The following is a 16,966-nucleotide window of genomic DNA, read 5'->3' as shown; positions in this document are numbered from 1 at the left end:
ACACAATTTCATAAGAAAAACACTCAGCAAACTGAAAACAGAAGGAAATTATCTCATCAAAACAAAGCCCATAAATGAAAATCTCATAGCTAACATCATACTCAATCGTGGAAAACTGAAAGCTTTTCTTCTAAGATCAGGAACAAGGCAAGGATGTCTACTCTGATCACTTCTGTTCAACATAGTACAGGAAGTCCTCTCTAGAGCGATTAGACAAGAAAAAGAAATAAAAGTCATCCAAATCAGAAAAGAAAAAGTAAAATTATCTCTATTTGCAAATGACATGATCTTAAATGTTGAAAATTCACACACAGAAAGAAACCTGTTAGAACTAAAAAACAAATTCATCAAAGTTGCAGGATACAGAATTAACATACAAAAATCTGTTGTATTTCTACATACTAACAATGCACAATCCAAAAACAAAATTAAGAAAAGAATCTCATTTACAATAACATCAAAAAGAATAAAACACCCAGGAATAAACTTAACCAAGGTGTAAACCTTACATACTGAAAACAACAAAACATTGCTGAAAGAAATTAAAGTAGATATGCATAAATGGAAAGACATCCCATGTTCATGGATGAGAGGACTAAATACTGTTAAAATGTCCATACTACAAATATCCAAAGCAATCTACAGATTCAACCAATCCTATCAAAATCCAATGACAATTTTTGCAGAAATATAAAAAACAATCCCCAAATTCATATGGAACCACAAGAGACCTCTATTAGCCAAAAAAAATTTTTAGAAAGAAGGAAGCTGGAGGCCTCGCATTTTCTGACTTCTAAACGTATTACAAAGTTACAGTAATAAAAAGAGTGTGGTACTGACATAAATGTAGACATATAAGCCAGCAGAATAGAACAGAAAGCCCACAAATAAACCTACGCAAATGCAGCCAGATGATCTTTGACAAGGGTGCCAGGACTACACAATGGGCATAAGGTAGTTTCTTCAACAAATATTTACATGCAAAACTATTAAATTGGACCTTTATTTTACACCATATGCAAAAATCAACTCGAAATGGATTAAAGACTTATACATAAGACTTGAAACAATAAAACTCCTACAAGAAAACACAGGGAAAATACTTCATAACATTGATCTTGGCAATGATTTCTTGGATATAATACCAAAAGCCCAGGCAACAAAAGCAAAAATAGACAAATGGTACAACGTGAAACTAAAAACTTCTGCATAGCAAAGGAAACAATAAATAGAAGGAAAAGACAACCTATGAAATGTGAGAACTTATTTGTGAACCACATATCTGATAAGGGGTTAATACTCAAAATATATAAGGAACTTCTACAACTCAACAGCAAAAAAACCCAAATAACACCATTAAAAAATAGGCAAAGGACTTGAATAGGGATTTCTCCAAAGAAGACTTACAAATGGACAACAGGTATATGAAAAGATGCTCAATATTACAAATCATCAGAGAAGTAGAAATCAAAACTTCAATAACGAGTTATCACCTCATCCCTGTTAGGATGACCATTATCAAAAAACCACAAAAAACAAAAAACCCAGAAAATAACAAGTGTTTGTGAGGATAGGGAAATATTGGAACCCTTATGCACTGTTGGTAGGAATATAAAATGGTGCAGCTGCTATGAAAAACAGTACAGAGTTTCTTCAAATAACTAAAAACACAACTACTCTATGATCCAACGCTCTCTCTTCTGGGCAATTATTCAAAAGAATTGGAAATGGGATCTCGAAGAGATATTTGTACTTCCGTGTTCATTGCAGCATTATTCACAATAGTCAAGATGTGGAAGCAACCCAGTGTCTATCTATGGATAAATGGGTAAATAAAATATGATATATACTTACAATGGAATATTACTCAGCCTTAAAAAAGTAGGAAGTCCTTTTATATGCTACAACATGGATGAACCTTGAGAAAATCATTCTAAGTGAGATGAACCAGTCACCGAAAGACAAATACCGCATTATTCCACCTATATGAGGTATCTAAAGTAGCCAAACTCATAGAAGCAGAAAGTAGAATGGTGGTTGCCAAGGGCAGGAGGAAGGGGGAAATGAGGAGTTGCTGTTCATCGGGTATAGAGTTTCAGTTATACAAGATAAAATGTTCTAGATATCTGTTGTACAACATTATGAATATAGTTAACAATACTGTACTACACACTTAAAAATTTAAGAGGGGAGATCTCACGTTATGTGTTTTTTACGCAATTAGAAGAAAAAAGTAGACATGTTTGCCATCTCATTTAGCTCTCTTGTGTAACATTTAACCATGGAATCTCAGTGGCAGACGACAAATAAAGTTTTTGCTTACACATCTGCAGAGTGGCTGGGATTCTGTTGATCTAGTCAAGGCTTGGCCAGGCTGTGGTTTCAATTGAGGTTACATCTATTTATCACTCAATTTTTCTGAAATCCAGGAAATGTTGTTCTCAGGTCAATGTCAGAAGCACAAGGGGACAAGCCCAATTGCTCATGACATAGCTGCTAACACCCCACTGGCCTTAGCAAATCGCATGGCCAAACTCTAAGGCTTGTGTAGGCAATATGCTCCTTCAGTAAGGAATGTGGGAAAGGGGAGGAAAAGTGAAGTGACATTTTTGGGGACAGTAAGTTAATTCACCGCGGTCATCTTTGCAATATTCCTTCCAAACAAAGACCTAACTTAATTCTAATCATAAGTAAACAGTCAGACAAATCCAGAATCAACAACATTCTACGAGATATCTAGCCTGGATTATCAAAAAGAAAGTCTTTGACATAGAAAATAAACAAAATAAAAAGATGAAGGAAGTTTTTCTAAATTAAAAAAGACAAAAGGCAAAACTTGAAACTTGACTGAATTCTGGAATTAAAAAACAAACAAACAAACTATGAATGACATTTTTAGGGCAAGTAGGGAAATTAGAAAAAGAACTATATATTGAATCATGTGATTTTTATTAAATTCTTCGAGTGTAGTAATGATGTAGTGGTCGGCAAATCCAGCTTTATTCTTAATAGCAAAACATCTTTATTCTTAAGAGATCGATGCTAAATATTTATGAATGAAATGTTATAATATCTGTAATTTACTTTCAAGCAGTCATCAAAAAATATACGTATTTATATAGAGAGAAAGGTAATCAAAAGCACATTAACAATTGATTAATATTACCAATTGATTAATCCAGGCAAAAGATGTTGATAATCATTGTACTATTCTCTCTCCTTTGTTGTAGTTCACTAATCTATATATTTTCAATGTTAAAAGGAAAACAAATAAAGGATTGAATTAATTACCTCAAGAATTCACAGAAAATGTCAGTCAGGCTGAGGAAAACCCAGGGCCGTTACAATGAATTAAACAGTCTCGGGGCTATAACGATTATATTTGCCAGAGGATTGCTTGGTGGGCCATTCAGTTTGCCCACACCGGTTGTAAGGTGCTCAATAAACCTAAAAGCAGTGAGACCTGACACAGAACTTGGCCAATAAGAACATTTATTTAGTGATGGGTTCATTTGATTTGGAGGAATAACTACTAATGACAGAGAGGACTAGATATCAGAGAAATACTTGTAGTTAGAAATATTTGTCGTGAAAATCCAAAAGAGTGACAAAAATAACTTCCAGGCCATAGTAGGCAGAGCTGCGGAAACCACAGTATTCCCACACCTCCTGGGAATTCTGACACGTGGTATGCCCTGAAGAGTCCATTTATGTGGTCATACCTCCCCCCCCCCCCCCCTGCAAATTACACTTTCTGTATAGAAAATCTCCTCTGGTTTCTATGAGTTACTTCTCTTAGCAAAAGTATTCTTGAGCGAAGTCAGAGCTCTTCACCAAGTCCCCAAGAACCACAGCTCATGTTTCTTGTAAATAAGTTTGATAAGGTTCATTAAGAATTTGTTCCTTTCAAGCATCAGATTCTCACTTTGCTTCTGCTCCCAGAAGACTCTGTCTCGTGGCCCTGGGTCCCTGTTCAGGGAGGAGCAGGTGCAAAACCAGAGAGAACGAGAGCAGACAAGCCAACTTGGCTGTTAGTCTGCATATCCCTTGGGTGACTACTTTCTAATCTACATACAATAAATTCAGCCAGCATTTTTGTTCTGCATTCTCTTTTGGGAACTGAAGTCTGTCCTGATGAGGAGTCTGCTCATTAATAGGAAGGAGAGTTTAAAGATTTTGTATTGTTTAATTCCCATTTTTCCACAAGAAGGAGAAAGCCAGTATTCTAAATAGGAACAGTATCAAGCAGAGAATAAATTTCACCTCAAGGAGTCTGTTGTTTCCAAACCTCAGGAGTTCCCAGTGAAATCTGAAACCAGGCCCCAAACACAGAGGGCAAAGAAGAAAGATGGAGACCACTCCAGATGGGTAGGTGGTAGTTTTCATAAGCAAGGGTATTTCATACAAGGCTTGTCCTGGGCAGCCTAAAGTCAAGTAGATCTCTGCATCTGTCTGCCAGAATCTTAAAAGTTGAGGTAGAGGCCTTACCTGGGTTCGGTCACATACATGTCCGGATGGTCTCAACAACACATTGCTCTCTCAAGGCTGTGTCCTTGAAATGGCTCGCACTGTGGGAACACCGGACAGAACGCACATTCCAAGGACAGGGGAGGGGGTGAGCAGCCTCTGATTGCCTGGGTCTAATGCTCCAGTCAACAGTCAGTACCATCCTCCTGATGACCTCCTCCAACACTCCAGCCCTCGTGGCTGCTTCTTACTGGCCCCTTTTCTACAATGAACCCTGAGCGGTCAGCAAGGGCTTTCATCAGCACAGAGGCGGCTCGTTTGGCGGCTATCTGGCTGCATTGGAGGCAGATATGAGAGTGACAGTATAGCTACATGCAAGAGAAAACAAGGTAGGATAATGTTTCCCAAAATAAGTAACCTTTTTTTCCACCAAGAGCCCCATGATGCGACTCCCTGATTTATTAAGCCCCTAGACTAGAGGTTGAATCATTCAGCGTGTTCACTTATGTCCTCATGTGATTTAATAAAGATGATACATTAGCAGACTCATCCGTTATGAACACATGACATTCTGTTTGGATAATGGCACAAGTGCCTTCTCCTGAGACAGTAATGATGTCCAAGGCCATGCTATTTTGGAGCACAGCTATTCTCATTAGAGACATTTCAGTGTTCAGTAAAGACAGGCTTCACTGGCTATCATTTAAGGCTTGTTGGATGAAGGTAGTAAGGGCTTCTACGTGTGCTATAACATCCACCAAGCCAAGTGAGGGGACAAAGACAGTGGCCAAATGATCACACCAGTGGAAAACAGAATGTGCCCACCTGGTCTTGAGGAGAGGGAAGTTGGCAATTTTTGTCACCACAGGATGGATTCTCCCCCACGCCCAGGGAAAACACAGGGTGCGGTGGCCCAACCACCCAGGTAGAAGCCATGGCCAAAGATTTCTGCCACACAACCACTGGGTCCCATTCAGAGCTGCCCAATAAATACCTGGATGGCACAACCAGTCAGTGCCAAACTAGTCACTATCCTTTAATGTAACAGAATGACTACATAGTTCCAGTGATATCCATCCCATGTCCCTGATGCAATTAGTTTGGTTCTGTTTAGAGTGATTTTTCTGTTCCCATCATAGGGGTGCTGGGTACTCAAATGTCCATAACCCGGAGAAGCTACATCAACCCATCCCAAATCTAAGGGTAGCCACCCATGGCTCTGATGGTGGTATTTTTAGGATCCTTCTGGTCAGCGGTTTGATGGGCTGCCTGTATAATTTGATTGACAGAAAAAGAATACCCATGCCCAGGGTTATTGATACTGTGTGTGACAGGCAAGGTTTTTGGATCGGTACTGGTAATACCAAATGAATTAACAGTACTAGGTCTAGCATGTTCTTCCTTAATGTACTGCTTTAGGGGCTTTCAATCCTCTCTCTGGAGTGGTGACATCCACTACGGCAATGCTGATGAGCTACAGAGGACAACTGTCTGCAGACCCAATAGTTGGATTGATTCCTTTGCTGGGCATATGAGTGGGCCCACTGTCGAAAAGTATTTTCATCAGGTGCCCCTCTCTTGACTGGCCACCACAAGAGCAGCAACAGTCTAAGATGAAAAACACAGATATTTAGCAGGAACTTGTATGGTAAGTTCTTCCCCTTCTATAAGAATTACACCTGTGCCCTGATCCTTGTGTATTAATGTGACTGCAGCTTTAGGAATTTGACCTGGTTTCGTACCACATATGTTGGCCAGGGGTGGCATCACTGTCAGGCGTAAGAAGATGGAGTAGGGGCGGGATATGCCAGACCAGAACCCCCACCTTCTCCCCTCTTTCAATGCTGTGTCTGCCATTCCAAGTATAGTGTGTTTCAACAGATCTGGCTTGCATGAGGACAATGAGATTGAGTAGATCCCCCCGCCCAGGAATGAGAAGTAACCCACCGAACCCAGTGGGACAATCCACTGCAATTCCGCAAAAAACACCTCTGCCAGGCATGATGGGACTTGGTGTTCTCAGCAGCATAGCATGTTGATCCACGGTGAGAGGTGGGGCCATGGCTGTTTTCCACGATTTTCATAGATTTATGGTATTGGATGTCTCAGCCGGAGTCCCTAGCCTGGCTTATGGGCTGATAGGCCCTACTGGTTGATCATTCAAATGCATTAGAGACAATACTGGAGCAGTACTTTAGTCCACTGGGCCAAGGTGGTTTTACCTATTAGTAATTCAATCTGCTGCTTTAATAGTTTATTTTTCCTTTTTACCAACCCTGCTGCTTGCAGGTTATAGGGGAGATGAGAGCTCCATTCAATGACATGTTCTTTTACCCAGTCTTGCACATCATCGCCTTTGAAATGTGACCCCTGATCACTATCTATTTGATGAGGATATCCATATACAGTACTCAGCTTCTCTAATTCCCTAATGGTGGCAGCCTGGTTTGTGTGGCAACAGGGGGAAGGTTTGGTTAGGCCAGATGCAGTGTCCACACAAACCAAGGCATATGTAAAACACTGACTAGGAGGGAGGGGGCCAATTTAATCAATTTACCAATCCCTCACTGGTTGAGAACTTCAGTGGATGGCCCAAGATTCTCTTGGCCGTTTCCTTGGGCATTGTTTAGAACACACAGGATGTGCTGTTACTACATTAACCAAGTCACTGTATTTCAATGGCAATCGGGCATCATTGGCAATACGCCATCCCACCCGGTGCTACAGTGGTCACTCTCTAGGCACCCAATCTACCGTATCTACTGAACCATCAGCTACTAGGGCTTATACCTGAGCTATGGCATCAGTTTCCCAATTGCCAGGGGTGCCAGTGCCTTATGAGCCAGGATATAGGAGACAGAGAGGACTGCCTCAGGCTCTTGCAGGCAAACCCAAATGTCTTTCCACATATTCTGACCCCACAAGGGCTTATTCATGATCATCTACCCCTCAGCTTCCCATTGTCCAAGCCATAGGGTTAATACCTTTAGAACAGCCCAACTGTCAGTCCAAAGGACTAATTACCAGGGTACATGAGTGATCACCATTGAAATTGTTTTGAGTTCAGCCCACTGGCTGCTGCATTTCTATTTCCATTCAGATGGTGTCAGTGTTGGGCTGAATAGAGACTGCAGTTCATGTGGACGGATTGCCACCATTAGACCCATCTCCGTACCAGGCATCAGCAAGAATTTCCCCCACTTCCTCTTTATAGACTGCCAGGGCTGCCACAGGAATAGGGGTGGGGGCATTTGGAGGATCTACATACTCTGCAGGGCCTAATAGTATCCGCATTTCTAGAGAGAGTGGGCTGGTGGACAGGGTGAGCCTCTGCTGCAAATAGGCATGCCATTTAGTCAAAGTGGGAGTTGAGCCATGGCAGAGGTGGGTCGATGGCACATAGTCTCAATTTACCCCTTGATAGGAAGGCAAGTTCTTGCCATGATATGCTGTTCCTTCGTGACAGGTTCTATCTTGGGGAGTGCTGTGTACACTGCTGGGAACTATTGCTCTGTGGGGGTTTATAGGTTTTCTACCCCCTTCCAGAGCTGGGACCAAAATCCTAAGGATACTCTCTCCTTCTGTTGTCTCTGCCACAGTGCCCAATCCATACCTTCTGGAGTCACAGAGACATCTAATTCAAATGGTAGCCCTTCTTGGGAGATGCCCGGAACTTTAATCTGCTTCTTTGGGATTTTTTTTTTGGGGGGGGGTTCTCAAAGGCAGTATTCTGCTCTGATCCCCAGTCATCACTGTTAACATTATATCATCAATGTAATGGGCCCATTTTACTGATGCAGGGAAAAAGAAAAGGGAGATATCTCAGGCTACCATCCCATGACATATTTTGGAGCTGTGCAGGTAGCCTTGAAGAAGCACTTGAAAGGTCCATTGTTGCCCCTCCCACATGAAGGCAAATTGATCTTGTAAGTCAGCGGCCAAGGGTATACTGGAAAAATCATTCGCTAAGTCTACTACAACATGGTATGCTCCTAGAGCCATGGTCAAGGTATTTAAGTTGGTGGCAATGTTGGGCACAACAGCATGGATGGAGGGCACTACCTAGTTCAGTTCTCAGTAGTCTGTGGTCATCCACAACAAGCCATCTGGCTTTTGTACTAGTGATACTGGCTGTTGAAAGCACTATGGGCAGGGCATGCAAAACAACTTGGTGCTGTTCTGAGATAGTTTCTCCTACTCCCTTACACTCCCTGGGCAAATTACATTGTTTGACAGTTACCATTCTATATGGGGGTAGTAGACTTACTTGTTCCCAGTTGGCGTTTGCCTTCAGCACTGGTGTGATTACTCTAACCTGAAGGCAGAATTCACCAATAGACGTTTGCAGATAGCCTTATAAGATATCAATACCCAATATGTTCTCTGGTATTTGAAAGAGAAAGACCTAGTATTCTCGTGAGGGAGAATGCCCAATTTGCAGTGTCAAAGGGACCTTCCTGACCATAACCATTTGCCCTCTGCAACCGTCAGTGGCACTTAGGGGGCCAGAAAACTTCTGAGGGTTACCATGTACAAGAGTACATTCGACCCCAGTGTCAACCAGAGCCATCACCTTTTGTTTATTTCTGGGGGGGCCAGTGAATAGTGAGCTCAACATGCGGCCTCTGACCACCTCCAATAGCCCTCATCTGGAGGCAATTTTGGGCTGATCTTATACCTAGGGCACAGGAGGTGCCCACCCCAAATAGGAGTGTATCCCTGAGGCCTCTGCTGGAGCAGGAGGAGAATCAGGGATGGCAGGAGGAAGGTGGGGCAGGTCTGAACTGTTGTTCAGGTTTTAAGGATTTCAACAGGCCAACCAGCACAGCATTGGGTTGCCAGTGTATCTTCTCAGGTTGGGTCCCAGCAGCAAGAAGGACAAACCACGTTTGCTTCTGGGTTACTTTTACCAGGCTCGTTACAACCTTTTGTCTTCTCAAGCTCCCTCTCTGTCTGAAGTCTTTCTTTCCCACAGTGTCCCATACCAGGTGCTGGGGGCGGACTGGAACATCTTGGCTTTCATTCTTGCAGTGAATGAGGCCTCATCAGGGACTTCAAAGACAGGGTTGTAGATGGCCTTTCTCATTCCCAGCTCACTAAGAATTTACTGTACCTCGTCTATAGATTTCTAGAGTCCCACATGCCCAGGGAGATCACCCTCATTGAGCCAAGCCTCTGCAGGATAGAATAATTCCATCTATAAGTAAATAAGTACCTCGAACTCCCTGAGCATCATGTAGGTGCTGCAGAAGGGCAGGGTATATGGTGATGTTGCTCATTTTCTCTGCCTCTTGCCTGGTCAGAGAAGTACCATCCACATCCTCCCACCCACCACCCAATAGTGGCACTAACCATGCCTGGATAATTTCTCTGGCCTTTTGCTGGAACTTGGCAGCTATATCAATAAGTTCAGTGGGAGTATATTGTCTCATCTTGAATGTCTCCTAAATTGGGGGCTGTCTCGCTAACTGGGGTGGTTGTTGCTAGGCTTTTGCTTTCCTCCGTATTAGAGGTTAGATGTCCTGGGGCATTTTGTTGTTTCACTGCCAATCACCACAACATCCTCCTCTTTGCTCTCCTCACTCTCCCAGGGATTCCATCTGCTCCTACCATCCCTGATGCTCCACCTGCTCCAGGAGAAACCTCAGATATACAGTCCTATTCAGGGTGGGTGCTTCTCGTGCCCCAGGTATATGATGCAGGCCAAAATTGCTTCCAGGTGAGAGCCATTGGAGGTGATGGGAGGCCTCATGTTGAGCTCACTATTCACTGGTTGCCTAGAAATAAACAAAAGGTGATGACTCTGGTTGACACTGGGGTTGAATGTACTCTAGTACATGGTAAACGTCAAACGTTTTCTGGCCCCCTCAGTGCCATTGATGACCTCCTCCAACAAAGTCACCATATTTTGTTTTATTTAAGTTCTGGTAGTGAAATTGCTTTAAAGTCATACCTCAATACCTACTTAACATAACCTTTGAGTTGTTCGACTAGCTTCTGGGAAATATCCATGCTGTCAGAGATGGTTTTATGTATAAAGTGGAGTACTTCCGGCTTTTTCATGTCTTTATTCTTTTAGTCCCGTATTCATCCATTTATTTCTTGCATACCTCTTCCATCCCAAACATTTTTATTAGTTTCAGGTGGTCTCTGATGGTAACTCTAAAAACCATAGCTTTCAAAAAAATTCAGAGTTTCTCTCTCAAATGGGACCAGAACCAAAAAAATCCCCTCCTCTCCTTCCTTCTCTCTCTCTCTCTCTCTCAAACACACACACACACACTCACACATACACACACCTTCTAAGGGCTCTCTTGATTGACAGGCCAGCCAAGTCTCTCTACTCAAGTTTTCCTAGGCAAGCATGTTCTTCCAGACCAATGCCGAACCTGACCTCAAACTTCAGGGGTTTAGAGCCTTCACTAGTATTGTGGTCCAAAGAAATGGGACAAGACTGTCTTGCTTGGTACAGTAGACACTTAGCCTGGCAATGTTTAACTTCAGCTGAGAAATCTAAAGCCCGCTATGGAAAACCCAAGTATCACTGTACACATTAGAAAGTGTCTACACTTTAGAAAAGTATACACATGTTCTATGCATTAGAAAAGTCTTTTTGCTTTACAGACAAAATAAGTCTTACTTCTCAAAACCAGGATCACACATACCAAATCTTGGTGGACCTAGAAGGGAGAGGGAAATACAAATGGACTTGCCTCCACCATGCTACCCACAAGGGCCCTTCCATGCTCTGTCCAAGAAGGAAACTACAGTCAGGGGGACCCTGGGTAAGGGAAGTGTGTATAAAATAACCTCAAGAAAACTGTTTTTGGGCTCAATTGTTCTCAAGTTACCGAGGAGAAAGGCCAAAGGGCTTAGGTCTGCAAAATTGTTGGAAAACAAAGTTAAGATTAGAACTGACAGCTCATATTCTTAGTGCATTGTTCCGTACTCCCTTCTCCTCCCACTTTTTCATAAGTTATTCTCCATTTTAAGTATATCTATGGCAAAATCAAAAAGAAACCTAACATCAATCAATATGTAAGAGTTTGACCTTCTGCACCCATCTGTTGCTTTTCATTCCTTTACACTTGTTTCTGCAAATCATGAACACAGTCTTAAATGTCTGTAAATAAAAGGCTTGATTTGGACTGTTCTGATTTCTATAATAAATCTCTGTTGCCATCTGCCTCTAAATCAACTGTTCTTCAGACCAAATATTGACATTTTACCCCTTATTTAATACCATCAGTGCTGTTAATCACTTTTTCAATAAACAAAAGAGACAGGCAAAAAAATATTTTCCTTACCTCTTCAATTTTAGAAGTATCCGAGATTTCCCATGATTGAACTGCCTTGTTGTTATAATATTATTACTAATTCTTCTTAATAAACATAATAAAAGAGAGGGAACTTTGTGTAAATATATGTGTACGTGTGAGAGAGGTGTTTATAGTTACTACGGACATACACATATACACACTATATAAAAAAACACTTTTTATAAGATCTGTGGGTAAAAAGAAGCGTAATAAAAGCAAAGAGGAAACCATGGCATTGCAGCTTTCTTACTATTTTCATCACTCAGGACACGAAAAATAAAGAAATAAACATCAGATTAAAATATTAAGAGTTTTAAATTCTGCTAACTAATATTTAGTATCACTGATTTTTTTAATATTTTGTGCACAAGATCGTTCCTGAGCTAACATCTGTTGCCAATCTTCCTCTTTTTGCTTGAGGAAGATCGTCACTGAGCTAAGATCTGTGTCGATCTTCCTCTCTTTTACGTGGGATGCCGCCACAGCACGGCTTGATGAGTGGTGCTGGGTCTGTGCCTGGGATTCAAACCTGCAAACCCGCAAACCCTGGGCCACAGAAGCAGAGTGCCCGAACTTAACCACTAAACCACTGGGCTGGCCCTAGTATCACATATTTTTTAAGTATCTGTGTGTATAAGAAACTGTTTTTAATATACCAAATATACTGTAATTCATAAAACTGCAGCATAAACTCAGCCTACCAATGAAATATTATTTTGAGACTCTGAGCTTTTTGATTAAAAATTGTAGGTGGTTGAACCCACAGCTGCTTTGAGACTCTTGAAAAGTAACTAGATAGGTAAAAAGAGGAGAAAGGGGTGTTTGCAAAACAAAAGAACGTCTCTGAAAAATAAGGCTCTAAAAATATATTAAAAACATTCCAGGTTTATGTACAGACAATGGGATGCTGATTTGGAAAATATAAGAATAAGAAAGGACAATGACAGTTTAAAACTCATTAAAATTAAATCATCTCATTGTGTATCCTTAGCTAAAAGGAAAATGATTCTTCTGTAAAAACACGTATGCTCCTTTTTTCCCCTTTATTTGCAATAGTCCGGAAAGACACTTCTCAGGTATATTAACGTCTATTCCTATTCCTACAGCATCGTATTCTCCAGGAAAAAAAAAATTGCAAAGGTACCCAGCCGACCAGGACATATGAGAAACTTTGTAGGAGAAACTTGGTTTGACCATCAGCCGCTGGGCTGAAACAAAAAGCAGGCAATACTGTCATTGTGGTCGCTGTGGGGGGTTTATGTGGAATTCTAATTAACCAAGCCTCATTTTCTTTATAGATATCGAAAGAAAAGATCTGACTAAGGTTCCTAAGGAATTTAGAAGGAAAATATAAAGATCTATGGGACATATATTAGAGGGGCCTCCTGGCAGATTCTTCAGGAAACTATTCAAACATCTGTTTAAAACATTTCTTTAAGCCATGAAACCGAAATGCCACTCATCAGAAATCGAACCTCCTGGAAAACATCAACTTAGAAAACAGAAAACTGTAGCATTTCAGTGTCTTGGGGTTGATAAGAACAAAGTCCAGACAACAGATTTTCGCAGTACAAATCCCCTTTGTAAGTCTCTATTTAATGGCCATCCCCTTGCAAACATAAGCTCCAAGAACATGTTAGTGTTGGCTTGTTCATCATTCTTTCCCAAGGGTTAGTAGAGTGGCTAGCACACTGGAGGTAGTCAATAAATATTTGTTAAGTTTTTTCTCGTAACTTCTTTCTAGGCATAGGAAGAAGCAGAGGAAATGAACAAGATTAGCAAACCTCCACAGAGAACTAGGAGGCTTTTGACAGAGGAGTAGAAAGAGAATGCAGAGAAATAAATCCTCATCCCTTTGTTACTGTTGCTTAGATTTTTCTCCTTTCTTTTTGCAAGAAGAGCTCATGATAATAACGGTAGTAACAGTGGCATAAGCTCAGAGAACACACAGATAAATTTCCCAAGTTTCCTTTGATGTTTAATAACACATCACATTTGCCTAATTTGGTCCAGGAGTCAATAATCTGCTGGGAAATCTGTGAATCATTTACATGTGCATTTTTTGAAAAATTCTTAAGCAATCAATCAACACAATGATGGGCATCAAAAGGCAGTGTTTATTGTTGAATTGTTTGTCAGTACTCATGCTTTAAAACTTATAAAGTCTGCTTAAAAATTTGAAGCCAGTACAGGTGTCCACACATATGATGAGAATTGTGCAAGGTAAAACCCAACATAGCCTATACAATGTTTTGGTTTTAGGCACCTGTTCATTTGGAAAATATCTGTGGCATGTTTGGCAACCAACAAGGATGAAAGACAGAAGCCCCAAAGACTCCCAGACAGGCTGGTGCTTGTTTCTGCCTGTGAATTATTCTAAGCCGGTACCTTGATATTAACGTGCTTTCTCTGGCTTCACTAATTATTCTACTAGGCTGCATAAAGCCTGTTTTCACAAGGGACACAATTACCATAGGTAATTGTGTGTAAGCAGATATCTGCCCTTCCATTGGGTAGTCACAGCGCCACCCATGTTCCAAAGCGCCAAACTCCCTTTTCAGGGCTACACTTGACGTGTCATCGTTGAAGTAATTAGCATGCTTAGGGTTTTTTAAAAATGTATAAATGCATCAAAGTTTCACTAGAGATTTTTGTTCTTGTCAAAATCACTACCATGACGACCTGTGAATTACAATAGGAAGGTAATTGGAACACAGTGTTCCAAGGAACATGTTGAAATATGGAGCTACCTCTCCACAGTGTTAGCTAGGGAGACAGGTGTGGATTTCATGCCATCTTCCTGAATTTCTGTTGCACTGTAACTGAAGAAGTTCAAGTGCATGAATTGAACTAGTGACAATGGAATGATGGTACAAACACATTAAAAGCAAGGAGCGTTCCGCATAATTCAGACAAAGCAATTCAAAGCACAATACAGAATTCAGAGACTTTTAGGACTCACTTGTCTGCACTGAAAGCAGCAATAGCAATATTGATTTTTTCTTTTAAAGATTGTCACCTGAGCTAACATCTATTGTCAATCTTCCTTTTTTTCCCCTTCTTCTTCTTCTCCCCCAAACCCCCTAGTACGTAGTTGTATATTCTAGTTATAGGTCCTTCTGGCTCTGCTTCATGGGGCACTGCCTCAGCATGGCCCGATGAGCAGTGCCACATCCACATCCAGGATGTGAACCGGTAAAACCCTGGGCCACTGAAGTAGAGTGCACAAACTCAACTACTCGGCCATGGGGCCGGCCCCAGAAATATTGATTTTATTTATTTATTTGCATCTTCATCCAAAAGCTGTAAATGCATCTTACAAAATACAAGTAACACCACAGGATTTTTACAAAACAACTTCAGAATGCCAGGAAAAAAAGAAGAAAAAGAAAACGAAGTCAGAGGTGAAATTATCACACAAAATGTGTGCCACGGAGTCTAAATCTGGCACTGAGCTTGGCATCAACACAATGAAAAACATCACCTAATTCATGATGTCATTGTTCAGGAGAAGCACAACAATTCCTGAGAAGTAGACTGATAGTTCCCAAATTAATTCTATTTGGTTTAAAAGGTATCTTGTGGTTTATATTCTCCACTGAATTTACTTTCCACATAGTCTAGACTAGTGCTATTCAAAATTTGAATTAACCAACAGTATGTTATAAAAATCAATGTTTTGGTCATGACCAATAACTTTTTAAAAATGAAAATTATTAAAATGCATTGCACATAGGACAATTGTTACTTCATGAAATTTTTATTTTAATTACATATATATACTGGGTGGTAAAATTTTAAATTTGTTTCTTATTATGGGTTGTGGTCAAAAAAATTTTGAAAGCCCCTGAGCTAGTCTGATGAAGTCTCTACTTACTTCCACTGAGGAAGAACAAGAAAGCAGACATGAAAAATGCACAGAATTGAGAAGAGAGAGAGAGGTCTGTGCGTTTGTGGGAAGGCAGCTGTATGTAGATGAGGCAGGTTCTCTGGAGGGTTCTAAGAGAGGCTTTATAGCCACGGCAAGTCCCAAAAGACATTTATCTCCAACTGCTCTCTTGCTATTACTTTTGATGAATTTTAATTAGTAGTATTAAAAAGAGAAGATAGTAGATATTAAAGTTGTCTTTAAATCACATATCAATAATAATATCAGTTCAGGAGAACCAGGAACTGTGCGACTCCTTACTCCCAATTCTCCGAGGTACAATCAGTGGCTCCCCTAATCCATCCAGCCTCAGCTGGGGCTCTGACAACATTCTTGTGTGCGCATTCATCTCCCTTGTTAGACTGAGAACCTTCAAAGACAGACTGTAACTTCCCCACGGCAATCACACTGCTCAGCACTTCGTAGACATGCAAAGCATATTTGCGGAGAGAGTGAATGCCTAACTGAATATTCATGGTTACCCCTGTATTTCTCTGATGCAATCAAAGTTTGTTCTCATAAAGAGGAACACCTGACAGTCCAAGAGTCTACAACACTTTCAGAATTAAGAGAGGAAAGGGGCTGTAATGTTAATTTCATCCATTCTAATTTTTAAAATTAGTCATTTACACTTACCAAGGATGGCAGATCAGTTTCAGCTCCTGTGCTGACACTGAGGCACTGGTGGCAGCTTCCTGGATTTTGAGGCTGGCTCTGGGCCAAGCTGGCAGAAGTGAACACCAGGACTACTGAGCCAAGCAGTGCACTTGAGGAGATGACAATGACCATCGCCAAATACCTAGTTAGAGGACCCAAATATTCATCTGTAAAAAGTACCCCAAACTGGTTTTGTTTACAGTAGCACTCCCGCTCTTCCCAGCAATTCCTGGGAAACAGTTGGCTATAAGGAGTTTTGGAATGAGCAAGGTAAAGGTCATAATTAGTTCAATCTAGGTTTCGGTTGACACTAATAGATAGTACAACCGTTAGTTCCAACGTGGGAGAGATGACAACGGAATTTGTTTTACCCAATCTCTTCTGCCTGGAATGAGACAGAGGAAGAGAAAGAGCCGCCTCATAAAGGCTGTAACTCTTAAAATAGGTATTTCCTAATCGCTACTTAACAGCGATTTTTAAAAATGGAGTGAGCAGCTGAGGTAATTATAGTCCACTTGTCAAAACTTTTCAGTGTTTGCTATTTTTTGATAGGTGGCCATTCTTTCATTTCCTCCTGGATCTGCAGGGTTGAAAT

General features: G+C 41.0%; 1 long non-coding RNA gene across 1 annotated transcript in view; it reads right to left on the bottom strand.

The window, feature by feature from the left end:
* LOC111768598 (uncharacterized) overlaps positions 1–16,417 on the bottom strand; it is a 53,713-nt gene extending 37,296 nt beyond the window's left edge. Inside the window, exon 1 of the long non-coding RNA XR_002801041.2 lies at positions 16,351–16,417. This is a non-coding gene — a long non-coding RNA (uncharacterized lncRNA). The remainder of the gene's footprint in view (positions 1–16,350) is intronic.
* Between the last annotated feature and the right edge of the window lie 549 nt (positions 16,418–16,966).

This window comes from Equus caballus, chromosome 17, assembly GCF_041296265.1.
Source record: "Equus caballus isolate H_3958 breed thoroughbred chromosome 17, TB-T2T, whole genome shotgun sequence".
Classification (NCBI taxonomy): domain Eukaryota; kingdom Metazoa; phylum Chordata; class Mammalia; order Perissodactyla; family Equidae; genus Equus; species Equus caballus.
The sequence above is the reverse complement of the archived record's forward strand: the minus strand, read 5'-3'. Positions and strand labels throughout refer to the sequence as shown.